General features: G+C 43.3%; 1 pseudogene; it reads right to left on the bottom strand.

Moving 5' to 3' along the window:
• Positions 1–415: 415 nt before the first annotated feature.
• Positions 416–2,717, bottom strand: LOC147993053 (putative disease resistance protein RGA3; annotated as a pseudogene).
• Positions 2,718–12,877: the final 10,160 nt, after the last annotated feature.

The raw sequence follows: 12,877 nt of genomic DNA, 5'->3' as shown, positions 1-12,877 counted from the left end.
GGTGAATTGATCCAGCGATCAAAAGCCAACAAGGGAACGGAGGTGGGGAGAAGGAGACCACGACATCGCCTCCAAGAAGGAAACGTCGCCCAAGGCCGACGTCGATGCTGAGCCGAACCAGCCGGCCAGGGGTTTCCCCCGGTCCTGATCTGCAACACCAGTCCCAAACTCAACCGGATCCAGCGACCAGCCGCGGGAAAACAAGCGCAGAGGGGGAGGGAGCGAATTGGGGGCGGCAAACCTCTAGCATTTGTGTGTATCAATCATTGAGATATTGTCAAGAAGTTATTTGGAAAAGCTGCACTGTAAGCAATGATTATGTGATGTACTCCAAATCATTCTCAGCAATTTTAGAATTATATTATAATTTCAATATCTGTCAGTTTGTGTACTTTACAACTATACTTGAGTTACCTTACACCAGTTCCAAAAGAACAATGAAAACAAATCATAAAAGGTATGCATAACTCACCGATGATGACTTGAAATGGTCAAGAAAAGAAAGGCCCAAAAGCTGATTAATGTATCTCTCGCCAAGCTCCCGAGTAGAGAAACCAAGAGAAACCCACTGATGAATAAGATCATCTTTAAGTATCTTGTGACCTTTTGGAAATATTGCACAATAGGCAAAGCATAGCTTCAGATATGAAGGCATAACACTATAACTTAATTTCAGAGATGCACGCACTTGTGTAGAAGATGTATCTTCCAGAGAGGATGCAGACCAGATATTACTATCCCTCACTGATTCCCATTGACCAGATTTCATGGATTGCAGCGTGTGTCCAAGTGATTTAGCTGCTAAAGCCACACCCGCACACTTCATTGCAATGACCTTGCCTATTTCCACCAATTGTTCTTTGTCACCTCTAGATTCAAATGCACTATTTTGCTTTATAATAGACCAACACATATCATCAGTCAAGGGTGCTAATTTGTATGGTTGGATGGTAGACATCTTCTTTGCAATACCTTCACTCCGTGTGGTTGCTATAACAACCACCTTACTGCTCTCCCCAACTTTTAACATATCTTTCAGTTCTTCCAACTAAGATATGTTGTCTTCCCACAGGTCATCCAAAACAATCAGAATCTTCTTGTTGGCAAGGAGCTTTTCAAGGGAATTATGGATCATCTGCTTTCCAGTGTACCCACTCTCTTTATCTTTCTCTGATAGTTGTGATATTATAGAGTTCCCAATTCTGATCAAATCAAATTTCTGAGACACGTAAACCCACACTTGAGAGTATTCATTGAATTGGGAACTATTGTAAACCATTTTTGCCAAGGTTGTCTTGCCAAGGCCTCCAATGCCATATATAGGAAGGATTGTGATATCCTTTGTCATGCTCTCAGATAAAGAAGCCAATATTATATCTCTCTCCTCAGTCCTCCAGTGATTTCTGTCTCCAGGGTTGATGATGTTTCCCGTATATCAGTCACCTTTGGCTCATTGGCATTAGTGTGGTCTGTTAACTTGAATTCCTTGTGTTGATCTGTTATGACCTTCAGGTCGTCCCTCACGTTCTTCATCCTATTGGCCATTGTAATGTTGGGGCCAATTTTGAGACAAGGGATCATGTTCGCCAAATATTTTTTGAAGGAGAACTGCAAGACAGTTGCTTTGTTAGTAAAATACAAAATGGCCAGCACCCAACAGAAAATTTTGTTAAAACATAAGAGGCAAATCCTCTTATTTCTAAGAACCTCCGACTGTAAGGGCCAAGGTTAAGACCACCTTTAATGATGTGCTGAGAACTGGAGCTAGAACAAAATGGTATGGAGATGTTTCAGATGCCTGACCCGAAGGCTGAGGCCTATCAAAACCATGTCTAGTTCATCCAAGGATCTGGTGCCCAAATTATTTTTGTGGAGACTGGATAACAGATTACCAAGTGTTGTAAAGATGTAGGCATGTTTATTAGCTGTGTGCATCCTAACTATGAAGAGGCAGAGTGTGTGCTCATTGTGTTTGTATCTGCTTGATATTTCATTTTGAGTCAATAAAAACCGTTATTTGTCAAAAAAAGGGTTGGCGAAGATGTTCACAATCATAGAGCCAAGATCAAGCCAAACAATCTACTAGCAGATTCAATAGCTCAGTATGTTTAACTAATTATTTACAAATTGTTTTCGAATACCTATATGGCAGCTCATTTTGTAGCCAAGCAAGCTACCGCTCAGCTCATCTGGAGGCAGCAGATGTAAAGCACTTGTTTCTCAAAAAGAGAAGAGTAGCATACTCACAAATTAAAGAACTGCGTCAATTTACTGCACAAATGCGTACCTTGCGCGCAGACGGCTGGGCGATGGCCTGTGTATCTGCTTCGAACTCATCAATCATGTCAGAGACCTCATACAAGAAGTCCTTGAGCCGCTTCAGCCAAAGACCCGTCAGTTCGTCTGTGATGGACTGCCTCTCCGCGACCTTGAGCACTGCCTTGACAGACTCCAGCGCCATCTTCATCTTTTTGAGGTCCTTGTCCAAATTCATCTGCAGCGCGATCTGACCTCCGATCAGAGAACCAATATGGTCACCCACCACCTTGAGGATGGCAGCAGCAGCAAGCATGCCGCTGAGCGCCGCCATGGCCGCCGCTGCTCGTGCTCGGTCGCGCTCTCAAGGTGCGGGTGTCGAAGGTCGGGGGAGGAAGAATGGTGGGGTAAATGCTACTGAGGTACGCAATGGTGACTTATTGTTGGAGTTTGGGGCCATGGCTCTATCCCAAGTCGTTGTATGTCTTCATTTTGGAAGAGGGAATATCTGTAGTGAACAGTTGTACGCATCATGTGGTAGCTTGGCCGGCCCTCCTGCTAACTTGATCCGTTCTATATTACTCTTTTTTTGTTTGGCTTATTCTAATGATAGTGTTATTGGCTGGGTTGCGTCATTTGAATTATTGGCTCTGTTTAGTCTCCAAAATTACTTAACAAAGTGGGGTGGTTTGCTGATGTGCCGCCCAAGTGTTAGTTTTTTCAGAATGTTCAACAAAAAAGGTGTTAGTTTTTTCAGACATAACGTGTTTGGTGGCGGAGTCGACTGTATGAGAAGTCTTTGCTCTGTGTTTTGCATCCATCGATACGGCACAGCTGCTGAACCCGTCCAGAAGACACCTACTACGGAGATAGTTTAAGTTTGCTTAATGCCGCTTGATTCAATAATGGAACCGCCGGCGAAGAGAGGAGGAGAGCGATCGAGCCCAACCAAAACGCGCACCCACCCACTAGGCCTCACTTGGAATGGGTGTAAATTACTAGTCAACACTTGTCTTTTGCCTAGATCGAAAACGAGGGGACCAGGTGTGTATTCTAAACCTGTGAGAAACAGAGCAGAAACGTGAATCCAAACAGGGCCTTAGGTTGGAACATCAGCTGTGGCCTTGCCTGCCACAGATTAGTTTGAAGATGGCAAAGTGGAGTCCACCTGTTTCAAAAAATTGAAGTTCAACTTCAGTCCCGTTTAATTAATGATTGCTTGCAGATAACGGTACAGTTATATTAACCCAGCTAACGGTGTGCCGACGGGCGGCTTTTGTCTTCACGGCGAGACTCCATACGGTTCATCCAACTGCGAGATCGGGATGACACGACTTTCGGTGAAAATCACGCCGACTGCATTCATGGAGAATGATGGCGGCGTTTGTGACGTCGTTCCCTTCTCAAAGCATCTTTGTTGCAGGTTGCGGCAACACGCTCGGGATGCTCCGGGGGAACCCCTAGATCTGGGCCTCCCGGATCCGACGATGATGGCATCTCCCTCATGGGATATCGTTTTGGGGCATGAGCTGACCGGAAGAGAGGTGTCTCATCTACCGCAAGAACGACAACGGGTCTCGACGACGTGGCGCAGTGGAGTTCCGGCGACGGGTGCGTGTGGATGGATGCGTGCATGAGGCGACACTGTCTGGCAATATGGTGGCGTCGACAATAGTACGGCTTGGCAAGGTGAATGCGTTGACCGTTCCGGAAGATGGGACTACAGAAGATGGTGGCGGCACATCCAAAGCGCGCGCAGACGATGCCCGCTGTGGGTCGGCCAGACCGGATGGTGCTCTCGGCCCGATGTGGGGCAGGTGTGAGGGCACTGGATTAGATTGTGGACCTTCATGCGGACCGGGCACATTATCAAGAGTGTAGGTGTTGCGACTTTGTTCGCCAGATAAGAGGCTTTGGGTTTATTCATGTATTTACATTGTTAGACTTGGTTGAATAATAATAAAGATAATTGTGTGCATCGACTGATGTAGACTCCGCTTTTTCGTGAAAAAATATTATTCAACTAACTTCTCTGCAAGAATTCAAAAAGACATAGAACAAGTTGCACAGACAATGCCTACTAACTTAATGGGTGGAATTTGGCACTGCAAAGTATATCTGTCTTCTGTGTTTTGTAGCTGTACACCTAGGCGACAGTGAAGTCGAAGGCAAGGAGGCACACCGAGGAGCAGGAGCCCTTGCTCCGCAGACTAGCCGGGGTGCAGACGGGATGTCGGACGACGCGTTGGACCTCAGCGACGGATCCACATCCAGCTTCGATGATGATGACCCTCGGTGTCCGACACCTACACCGACGGCCAGAGCAGCACCGCCGACAGTCCTTACTACTTATATGCTTTCAATAGTTATCCTCTCTGCACTTGACTACCCAGCATTTACCGCAGGCACGATAACTGGTACACCAGAGTTGCGTTCTTCCCAATCCCCTCGTACTAGGGAAAAGTCATCTAAATGCTCTACCGCCCACACCGGATATGCACAAGAACTGTCTCACAATGTTCTGAACCGAACGCATGTACCACATTAATGGGCAAACAACCCAACCATTGGAACCACCTAAAACTCCAAGTGGCGAAGAGCCGACATCGACTTGCCAAACCTTTGGGGAAGATCAGCATGTTATCCCTAGAGTAACTCTTATCCGTTGAGTAGCCGTTTTGGCTCATACAAGGACGCTCTGCAGGAGTAACCCATTATCTTCTAGGTGGAATTGCCACGACGCCATTCTTCTTAGCGAGAATTATTGCAGTAGGATAGTGGCAATCATCATATATCACAGAAGCTGGATTATTCGGGTCAGATTTGGCCTAGAGGTTAACACTTCAAAAGAAACTTCTCTGAAATTACCTATATGTGGAATAGGGCGTGTTATCGATGTGAAGTGGATCCAAAAGGACCCCCTTGACATAATGGTTCGTTTACATATCTATCATAATCCTAATAATAAAGGGGTTATTGCTTCTGGCGGTACGTCATCGAAATTGCCCTCATAGTTGCAAAATATTACCCACTGACGTCACCTATAAGTGATTAAAAAAATTCACACAAGGGAATTCCCGCCTAGGCCGGCCCATGTAGTAGGAACCTTCTATATTCCACTTTGCGCGCTGCGAGAAGACACAACACGCATGTTTGGGCCGGCCCATGTTTGGGAGGCCTCTTTTCTTAATTTCTTTTTTTATTCTTCGATTTCCTTTTCATCTTCCTTTTTTCTACTTTAAATAATTTGGACTACAAAAAAGTTCTGAAAATTAAAATAATAAGAACTTTGGAATAAAATGTTTAATAGTTCATACAAAATTATCGATTCAGAAAATGATCACATTTTAAAAAAATAAGTTCGTGTATTAAAAAATGTTAATGAAACTGAACAAAATTTTGCCAATTCGAAAGATGTTCATGAATTAAAAAATATCCTAAAAAATCAAAAACTATTTGTGACTTACAAAATAGTTTACTGATTATAAAAATGTTTAATGATTCAAAAAATGATCAGGCATTTCAAAAAATGTTCGTTAAATGAAAAAAATGTTCGTTAGTTTAAAAACTTGTTCCAGCAATATTCCAAAAAAATTCATCGATTCTAAATTTTTTTGCCTATTCATGAAAATTATTTTACAAAATGCTAACAATTTTAAAAATTGTTTGCAAATAGTATAAAATGTTCTTGAATTCAAAAAATGTTCATGATTTTAGAAAATGTTCAAAAATCTGTATAAATGTTCAAGAATTTTCAAAAAAATCATGATTTCAGATATCTTCATGAGTTTTAAAAAACATTCATGATTTTGAAAAATTGTTCATGATTTCGTGAAAATGAGATTGATAGTGTATCTCCGTGATGCAGCAAAATGTGGTCATGGCCATTGGAGATTATAGTTTTTTTCTCCCATTGCAATGCACGGGCCATTTTGCTAGTATTACAGAAGTGTGAAATCAAAGTTGGGGGTAAAATAGCCGAAAGACATGGGAATAAAGGGATCATTTCCAAAATTTTGACTAGGCAAAATTTCCTTTTTCTTTTTGTTTGTTTCGAGAAAGATATCGTCCGATTCTCCTTCGATTGATTCTTTTCTAATTTAGATGTATGGATTCATGTGTCTACATACATAGATTATGTTCATTGATTAACGAAAATGTCGTAAGTGTTATACCAGACAAAAGTTCTATGCTCTATCAAAAATGTATCTTTCTCCTTACTGAGCAGCCCCATAAAACGAAATTGTATTCCAAATGGTATTGTTTTGTTTGAATGATTTACCATGCTCTGAGAAAATAAATGCCAACTTCATTTTCTAATACCTTAAAAGCATTATTAGTATTAACACCCTGCAATATACCACTAGTTAATTAACCAAAATAAGTATAACCACTAATTATGTCTAAAAACATATTTGTAAAAGATTGCTTCTTAGTTTCAGATACACCAACAAAAATATAGTTATAATGTCTAATGTGTTAAACATTGTATGTAGCCTGAAATGGGTATCTGAATTATTCATGAGTGAAACAACAAGATGGGATGAAAATTTAATCAGGTACTTGTTCTATCACCATGATGCGGAGGAGATTCTAAATGTACGTATTCAGTCTGGAGGTGAGGGAGATCAAGTCTAAAGGACGGCAAGGGCGAGACAGGAACATCCAACACTATTGATAACAAGGAGAGGAGGATGTGGGACGTTATTTGGAAGGCCAAAGTCCCACAAAAAATAAGAATTTTTGCCTGGCGAGCCGCGTCCAATAGTTTGGCGACCCAGGTAAACAGAGTTGCTCATCACCAAACAGTGCGAGATATGTGCACTATTTGTGGTGTGGAGGAAGAAAGTATTTTTCATGCCGTGGTGACTTGTCCTAAGGCGCGTGCATTCCGTTTTGCCATGAGAGATGTGTGGAATATTCCTGGAGAGGAGTTCTTCATATGTATGGGGCGGATTGGTTTCTTATTCTGCTTGACCAATTGGGGTCACCGGTTCGCGAGCAAGTTTTATTCATATTCTGGAGAGCTTGGCATCTGAGGAATGATCTGATCTTTGGAAGGGGCAAAGATTCATTATCTGCTTCTGCTATATTTGTGGAAAATTACTGGAAATCTTTTACGATGGCAAATGCATGTATAAGTTACCTGAGCAACAAAGGTAAGGGGGTGGTTGACAAGTGGAGGTATGTTACTCGACCCGCAATTGGTCATCAAGTTTGGGAGCCCACGGATCCTGAGTATATTAAGATTAATGTTGATGCAAGTTTTGTGGAGAGCATGAGATCTGCTGGTGTTGGAGTTGTTGTCAGGAATGACCTGGGCGAAGTATTGGTCTCATCATGTGATTTTATCCGCTCCTGTACTTGTGTGGATGAAGCGGAACTTCGTGCCTTCCTCGCCGGGTTATACATAGGTATCACACTTCACAAACCAATTATCCTGGAAACTGGTTGCGCTTTTGTTGCTTCTTTTCTGGCTAGAGATTCCATTGACAGGTCTCCTTTGGCGGATCTGAAAATGGAGGCGTTGAGCATATCAAAACTTATAAAGGATTTTAAGATCAGGAAGATTGATAGGCGGGCAAATAGGGTGGCGCACGAGATTGCAAAATTCAATTTTGACAGTAGATCCGATAGCCTCTTATGTAATAGTGTTCCGCCATGTGTAGATTAATATATGGGGGTTTTAAAAAAACATTGTATCTAGCCGGTACATGTATAAACCGTGGTCTCCAAGTATTAGGGACGTAGCGTGTTCTGTTTGTTCAGGTTGGGCGTTAGGATTGATCTTCTCGTTGTGTTTATTCTGTAGATAAGAGTTGATCAATCCTATCTCCTTTAACCTCCTCCCGATGTATATCTCTTCGGCCTTTTCTGCCTATATAACACGCGTCGCGTCCCTGCTCGATTGCATACACTTCCAGCCTTTCTCACATGGCATTAGAGCCTACCTCTTCCACATATCTATGTCATCCTCGTCCTCAAGCTCTACCATGGCTTCCTCCCTTGCTGCACTAGGTCACACCATTACCGAAAAGCTAGCTAGGGACAATTTTTGTGTGTGGAAGGCTCAAGTTCTCCCACACGTGTGTGCTGCTGGTCTCTTGGGCTACCTCGATGGAACCATGGCCGAGCCACCCGCTGTTTTGATCTCGGAGAGGTAAGTTGCAGGCGGGAAGAAGGAGCTCTCTTCTGCTCCGAACCTTGCCCATGCCCTCTGGTACAGGCAGGACCAGCAGGTCCTCACTTTTCTTCTTCCATCTTTGTCACGAGAGGTTCTTCTGCAGGTGCACTACATTTTCTCCTCCACCGGTGTCTGGATGGCCATCCTGCAGATGTTCGTATCCCAGTCCAGGGCACGTCACATCCAACTTCGTGGACAACTCGGCAACGCGAAGAAAGGAGACTTGTCTGCTGCCATCTACTTCTCCAAGATGAAGGGCTTCGTTGATGAACTGGCGGCGAACGGGAAACCTGTCGATGACGATGGTCTGGTCTCCTACATCTTGCAGGGGCTGGACTCGGATTACAATTCGTACGTCTCCACCCGCACCAGGACTGGTCAGCAGATCGGTCTCACGGAGCTCTACTCGCTGTTGATCACGGCAGAGGAGCGCCTCGACGCACAGAATGCGGTAACAGCAGCAGCTACTCCATCAACCATGCCTCCAAGGGCGGCCCCCGCAACAACTCTGGTCGTCCTACTGGTGGTAGCTATGGTGGGGGCGGCAACTCTAGGAACTTCTCCAACAATGGCGGTGTCCAATCTAAGGGGGGGTGAGAAGTGTCAGATTTGCAAACATGAAGGGCATGCTGCATGGCGCTGCTACAAACGTTTTGACAAGACCTTCAACCCTCCTCCCAATCGACAAGGTGGCGGCGGCAAGAAATCTGCAAACACTGCTGCTGCTCCCTATGGCGCCGATACCAAATGGTATCTCGACACCGGAGCTACTGATCATGTTGAACATATTTTAATACACACATTTAACTTCTTTTCAAATACAAGTTTAATTTTTTAATAAATGGTCAATAATTTTCTATACACATTTAACTTTTTTTGAAATACAAGTTCTAACTTTTTTTTAATATATGGTCAACAATTTTTGTATACGTATTTAACATTTTTCAAATACAAGTTTAACTTTTTTTAATACATGGTTAACTTTTTTTTAATACACATTTATTATTTTGCAAGTACAAGTTTAACATTTTTTTATTACATGGTCAATAATTTTTTTCAAAATCTTGATTAACATTTTCCTTAAATACATAATCAACATTTTCACACATATTGTAGATTTTTTGTATACATTTTTCATATAAATGGTTAGAATATTTGTAAGTGTAGACAAAAGTAAAGAATATATTTGTAATATACTCCTATATGGATAGAATATTTGTAAGTGTAGAAAAAAGTAAAAAAGGATGAAAATGAAATAAAAAGTGAAAAAATAGAAAAAATGAGGCAGTGGCCTCCCACACACTGGGCCGGCACATATGCTCGCGCCACTGCAAGTCGATTTAGTTAGTCGCAAGCTTCTCTCATGTGACGGAGATATAGCCCTGACCCTTCCTAAGAAGTCAAAGGGACGTAACTTCTATTCTTTGCTGCAAATTTTGAGGTCCTCGAGCCACCACGCAAACAGTCCACCAATTCCTCTAGCATGTGTCGTGGTTCCTGAGAGCTCCTATAGGGTACCTTATGTGCCTGCTCACCTTCTAGCGCCTGTATGACGGTCGCCGTGGGCGGCCCAACAGCATGTGAACACAGCCGGCGTTCACTACATTAGAATCGCACGGATTACAAGCACACTTTGACCATTCACTCTGACCTAGGACCATTGATCAGCAACCTTTGACCTTTGCCCGAGGACATGGAGCGTTGACCGTTGACTTAAAACAAAAAAAGGAAAAATAATCAGGAATACACGAAATTGAAAAAATGTTTATGAATTTGACAAAAAGATCATGAATTCAAACAAAAGTTCATGGTCATTTAGAAAAAAAATTACATGAATTTTTAATAGGTTCATAAATTTGGAGAAGTTCATCAAAAGTTCATGAATTTTTAAAAAAACACATCAATTTTTAAAAAACAATCACAAATTCAAAAAATATCACCTTATTTTGAAAAAGTTCAAGGATCAGTAAAGAGTTGATCAATTATGAAAAAATATCATCAACTTGAAAAAAGTTCATCAAATTTGAAAAGAAAATCATCATATTTCAAAGAAATTTAATCAATTCTAAAAATGTTCACAAATTTGAAAAAAAGTTCATCGATTTGAAAACAAAATCACAAATCTGGAAATATTTCATGTTTTTTTAAATATGCAAACAATTTATCCATTTTTTTAAAAAATAACGAGTTTGATTTCCTTTTAATGAATTTTGGTAAAAAGTTCACAATTTGAAGAAAAAATTCACACATTTAGCAAAGAGAAAAGAAAGAAAAATTAAAAAATTAAAAAAAAAGAAAAAGAAGAAATCGAACAAAACCGTTACAAGAAAAAACAGAACGAAACCGTTCAAAAAAGAGAAAAAAAAAAGAAAAAAGGTGTAAGTATGAAGAGCACGTTGTCTAGGATCAACCCAGGTCTCTCCACGAGGCCGCACCTATATATTGGAGACGCCGGCCAATCCTACCCGCCACTAAGATCAGATCGTATGAAGAGCATGTTGTCTGGGATCTACGCCACTCACCGGAGTTGGATCCGTCGACTGGGGTGCAACGGAGCAATCGAAGCTTCGAGGCAAGGCATAGGCGAGCATATCTCTGATGATATGGTGGGCCATCAGGCCGAAGCAGGGGGCGTGCTGCGATGATTCGGGTGGCAGGTGTCGCAGGGATGATGTAGCGGTGGCGTTGCGACAACGGAACTACGCCGAACGGTGGGCAGACGGTTGGTCGGTCGCCGCCACACGCTATTCACGGGGGTCAGGTGGGACGTGGTGTGTAGCCGGTGTTGCATTGCAGCACGGTCTCCGTTGCAATGTTCTATCGCAAGCGAGTGGACGCACGTTGCTTTGGTGCACATGGATCCTACGGCTGGGATGCACTTGATCGGACGATTCTGGAGGCGGCTTAACCCTGTACGTAACAAATCAATTGGCTAATTTGTAGGGAACGTGATCAGAAGCTGACATGATCGAACCGCCTATTTTACAGAGCTAGCGTATACATGTGTGTTTTTCCTGTGCATACTGAAGCTTCTTTTTTTTCTTTATTAAACAATAAAGGAGTGTACAAAAAACCAAAGAGCAAAGCAGCAGAGAAAGAAAAAAGCATCCAAGTGTATAAAAGCTAAATATTAGCATGATTTCTCGCAAAAAAATAAAAAAAATTCGACAAAGAAAATATATTAATATCGCGGTGATATTAATTACACCTAGCCTCTGCAACAACGCATTGTCGTAAAGACATTACGGATGCACACAGCCAAAATACAAAAAGAAGAAGAAGAAGAAGAAGAAGAAAGAAAGATCCCGTTATAGTGATGAATTCTTTGTAGCTGCAGCACGAACCACCATCAGGACAACGCCCGAAGTCCAAATTCTCCAAAAGCGACGCCTTCAAGAAGGAAACAGTGCACACACACACGAGCATGATAGGCGTTGACCATCTCTCTTTTCCATCTTTCCAGAGGAATATGCATTTTTCTCTAGTCTGTGGTATAGAAAAAAAGAGTTGGGCCTGGTCGGCAGTGGGCTGGGCCTGTATCATCAAATTGAGTCCAGTGAGTCCAGTACGCACATGGCTCGTCGTCTTCGCAAATTCCCCAAATCACGCGCAACACGACGCCGGCAAGCCGGCGGGAATCTTCCCCCGCCCTTGACTTCCTCCCGCTTCCTCGAATTCTTTCACCTCCGGTCCACCGCCATCCTCTCGCCCTAGCGCCACCATGGAGCTCGAGCGGAGGAGGTCGACGTGCGGTGACCGGAGATGACGAGGAAGAGAGAGGTCACCGGCGACGCGTGGGCACCGCACGGCGGGGCGGGAGGACACCACTCGGGTAAGACGATGTATTGCCACTGTCATATGTTTCAGGCTTTCTTCGGCATGGTTAGCTGCCTGTTAAGTGTTACTAGCAGAGTAGAGTAGTTCGCTGACAGGCAAACTAGCAACAGACTTCAGGTGTTTAGGCATGCTCAACAAACAAGTACAGCAGCACCTATCATGCTCACCAGGAACGAATGAATACAAGCCACTAACATACAAGTTGTACAATCATCTGTATCTGTCTCTCTGGTAAAAAATACTACAAAACTAGTACAGTGATCAAAGCAGGAAAAAGAAAACTATGCAAACTAAGCACAAAGTATACTAGGGACTTGACTCTGACAGGCGACACGGGCATGAGGGCGACTAGGGCGACACGGGCGACGCCTGTGGCGTCCACCGCGGGCCTGCCGCCGGCTACCATCTCCGGCGTGGGGCACCTCGGTGGGAGGTTCTGGGCCCTCGCGGATTCTGATGCGGAGGACGAAGACGACGGGGACTGCGCCGGACGCTCGCCGGAAGTGTACTCGCCGATGCCGTCGTCGGTGATCTGCGAGGCGTTCGGTCCCGGGTATTCGGAAGAGGAAGTGTCCACGTTGTTGATGGCGTTGTGCCGAT

Source organism: Triticum urartu, chromosome 1A, assembly GCF_056163025.1.
Source record: "Triticum urartu cultivar PI428250 chromosome 1A, HENAU_Tu73, whole genome shotgun sequence".
In the NCBI taxonomy this organism is placed as follows: domain Eukaryota; kingdom Viridiplantae; phylum Streptophyta; class Magnoliopsida; order Poales; family Poaceae; genus Triticum; species Triticum urartu.
This window is presented reverse-complemented; position numbering and strand designations above follow the sequence as displayed.